Source organism: Myotis davidii, unplaced genomic scaffold, assembly GCF_000327345.1.
Source record: "Myotis davidii unplaced genomic scaffold, ASM32734v1 scaffold179, whole genome shotgun sequence".
Classification (NCBI taxonomy): domain Eukaryota; kingdom Metazoa; phylum Chordata; class Mammalia; order Chiroptera; family Vespertilionidae; genus Myotis; species Myotis davidii.
In genome coordinates, this window is record NW_006291130.1 from 788,346 (window position 1) to 792,406 (window position 4,061).

Consider the following 4,061-nt stretch of genomic DNA (forward strand, 5'->3'; position numbering starts at 1 on the left):
GAACCAAAATACAATTTCACTTGCTTATGTGTAACTCGCGGAAGCTCACCTCCCAAAGCAGAACTCACATGAGGATGCGACTCCTTTAAAAGAGGTCAGTCGTTTGGTCTCTGTCCTGCTTCCCACTGAAACAAGGAGACCTGTCATTTTCTTATGATCCAAGGCTCCCCTGCAGGCTCTGGTGACACCTTGTACATCATACAATGCTGGCCCGCTAGGTCCAGATGCAGAATCTACAAGGGGTCTTCAGATGAGCCAAGTCCACGCACATGCCATCGGTTGCCAGAGACTCCACATGTCAAGGTTTCTAACGTTTCTGGTTTAGAACCTGGTAGGACATCATTCTGTGCATGACATGAAAATGTATGGTGACCATGAGCTGCTCTGAACGTCTCATCATCTCCTTAATATTTAGCAAGGTGGTAGGCTGGGGAGACAATAACTATAAAACTAAAATGGCTAACAGGCTGTGAATAGTGTATGCCAGGCACTGCTCTAAGTTCTCTCTATATCGTAGCAGATTCCATCATAAACACAATCCTCAGTACTATTATTATATCTATTTTATTGATGAGGAGGCTGAGGCAAAGAAAGGTCTCACTTGTGCAAGCATTGTTTACGTCACCCAGCTAGCAAGTGGGGAGACAGGGACTCAAACTTAGGCCGCCTGACTCCAGAGGGTGTGCAGTTAACCTCCAGAGGGTGCCGCGAACCTTTAATACAGTTCCTCATGTTGTGGTGACCCCCAACCATAAAATTATTTTCGTTGCTACTTCATAACTGTAATGTTGCTACTGTTATGAATAGTAATGTAAATATCTGATATGCAGGATGTATTTTCAGGAGTCGCGACCCACAGGTTGCAGCGGTTCTCAACCTGTGGGTCATGAACAATGAAAATACATCCTGCATATCAGATATTTACATTACGATTCATAACAGTAACAAAATTACAGTTATGAAGTAGCAACAAAAATAATTTTATGACTGGGTCACAACATGAGGAACTGTATTAAAGGGCCAGAAGGTTGAGAACCACTCAACCTAGAGGAAGGTAAATTGACATGAGGGATGGAACTTAGGGCCAGAAGGTTGAGAACCACTGGTTTAGAGCAATCTGATTCAGATAAGAAAATCCACTACTTGCACCTGGGGTTCCAGGGAACTGGAGACTAGAATGACAGTCAAACAAAAGTAGTTAGGAGGACGTAAGGAAGAGAGAGAAAAAGAAAAAGAATGAATTAATAAATGCATCATCATGTCCTGGGAGAAGTCATTTCAACTGAAGACTAATTTTGCTTAATTCAAGAATCCTAGCAAAAGATGGCACGTAACTTAAAAAAAATTACTTGTGCAAGACTTTAAGAAGACAGAATTGTTGCAAAACTCAATGAGAGGCCATTATAGCTCCAAGAGTTTGAGTTATTCACTTTGGGGAAATATTTTTTTCCAATCTTTCTTTTAAAAGTTAATATATCTCAAAGTGCACGAGGAATCAGGTCTGGGGAAAAAGTGATATTTTTACTGTAATGGAGCCTCACTCAGGATGTGTCTTCCCGGGATGCTCGCTGGGGAAATGTCCTGCCTTCTTTCCCGCTGTGAACGCGGTAACCAGGGACAGGGAGTCAGACCCTGAAATGGTCTTGGCTTCATCCAGCGGTGACCTTTGTGTGGCAGATGACAGCGTTCAACTTCCTTGTGATTCCAGCTCTCTGCATGTCAAAGAGGTCCAGGGGTCATTTTGTACTTTCTAGCAAAATGCATTTCGACACAGAATTACTCTGGGACTTTCGACAGAAAGAGGATAGGAAACCCTGGAGAGTAGCACGATGGCTGAACGGTTTCAGAATGACTTAGAGTTGGAGAGCCATTTAAATAATTGCGAGCTTTGAGTTTAGATTTGGCTATGCTCTCTTTTGACATTATCCCGTTTATGACATAATAGAAACTGACATTACAAACGATGACGCTCCCCAGCCCTTCTGCATGAATTAACCTTTGGGGCTGTTATGGCTGGCACGCTCTCTGGGGTCTTTCTCTGCTTCTCCAGGGCATTTGTGCTCTGTTCCGCAGAGCCTTTTAACAGCAACACAAGTCATTGCCTTCAAAGTGTACGGTCTATCTCTAACCCTTTGCCTGTCCCTGAGGTGCTGCTGAGGACTTTGAAGAAAGCCATCATGTGACTTTGCATCCATCCTCCTAGTCTCCAGAGTAAAACTCCTGGTAAAACACTTTACATTTCAGGCCGTAGTGAAAGAAAGCCCGCTTCCCACAAGTCACAAGTCATGTCAGCGCAGCCAGAGCACACCTCCTTGAGTAAAGGGAGGGGAAACCAAGATCAGATTATTCCAGATGGAAACGCTTGCCTTCCTACTCATATTTACAATACTGTTATCTGGAGGTTGTTTTTTTTGTTGTTGTTTTTTAAATCATTTTTTTCCAGAAAGCTTTTTTGCATTTTGACATTCTTACACATGTGCCCTCTTCCATGACTGTAAAAAATAATGCTGCTTTTTCTGTTGTGGCAGAATGCACGGGAGAACGATCAGCCAGCTCTGAGGGAGGAAAGTTTAACCTTTATTTCGCAGATCTGCTAGTCCAGGGAAATTCCGGATCCAAATCCTGAACTGAACTCCTGAAGAGGCTCTGGCCTCTGTATCTCCTCCTGTGGCAGCCCCTGAGGGTCCCCGCAGCAAAGCCCAAGTCAGCCAGAGTGGGAAAGTAAGACTACAGTTTTAACCAGATACTGAACTAGATCGCAAACCCCCCATTTTCCTTTTCATTTCAGTCACAAAGACATCCTTTGGCTCTGCCTCTTGATTATGTCGTGTGACCTATCATCCATGTCAGGAGCTAAAGAATATTTTGTTCTCATTTATTCCACCAGGCTCTCCTCCATTAGTTTAATTTTGGATGTATTCTTGCAGTACAGCTCGTTGATCTTTAGTCATGGTTTGTTAACTCTCTCTCCTGAATTGCACTCCCCTTTATCTTCTATCTCGGTACTATTCCAAATCTTATGCACCTTTCAAGCTCTGTTTAAAGTGCTACAGACTTCAAGACATCATTCACAATTCACTTCTCTCTCTCTTGAACTTCAGCACTGATTTCACATGTACCATTGAACATCACATTTTACTCTTCATCCATTCAGATTCATTAGCACCTTTCATTTGTTGGGCACTGTATTGTAGTATGCCATAGAGACACACAGAGGAATGAGTCAGGGTCTCTGCCCTCAAACATGTTACAAACTAGTGGGGAAAACAACAAATTATGTGGTGGGTTTAGTAATGGAACTAACCACAACACAGTAAAAAAAGGTTTTGAGGTTTATAGTGGGCCTGCAGTTTACTAGGCAAGCATAGAGGATGGGGGTGGAGGGAGAGAGAGGGGGAGGAAGGGAGGGAGGGAAATACAGACAATAATTAACCACAAGATGGTCATAAGAGATTAAAATTAATGCTTTCAACTTTTACTTTCATTTTAGCAAACTAGTGGGGAAACCAACAAATTATGTGATGGGTTTAGTAATGGAACTAACTACAACACAGTAAAAGAGGTTTTGAGGTTTATAGTGGGCCTGCAATTTACTAGGCAAACGTAGAGGATGGGGGTGGAGGGAGAGAGAGAGGGAGGACGGGAGGGAGGGAAATACAGACAATAATTAGCCACAAGATGGTCATGAGAGATTAAAATTAATGCTTTCAACTTTTACTTTCATTTTATTATACTTTTGCTCTTGTTGAGTGGTGTTAAAGTAGTAGGCACAGAAATGTGAGGTGTATTTGGGGATACATTTAATTTGAGTTTACTAAAATGTGTTTGGTGAGGCTTCAGTTATTTGCCTAATTGAGTGGTAGGCTTCCCGGGGCAGGGTTGAGTTCCAGGAACACTCATCACACACATGGACCCATTTGTGTGGCATGGTGACCTTGACAGTAAATTAGCTCTAGAAGTGTCTTCTGTTTAAAATATATTTCAGATGATCAGTGTGCAAGAAAACTAATCGCTCATGTATAAAAGAAAGCTGATAAAAAGTTTTCCCAGTTTGAAAAAAC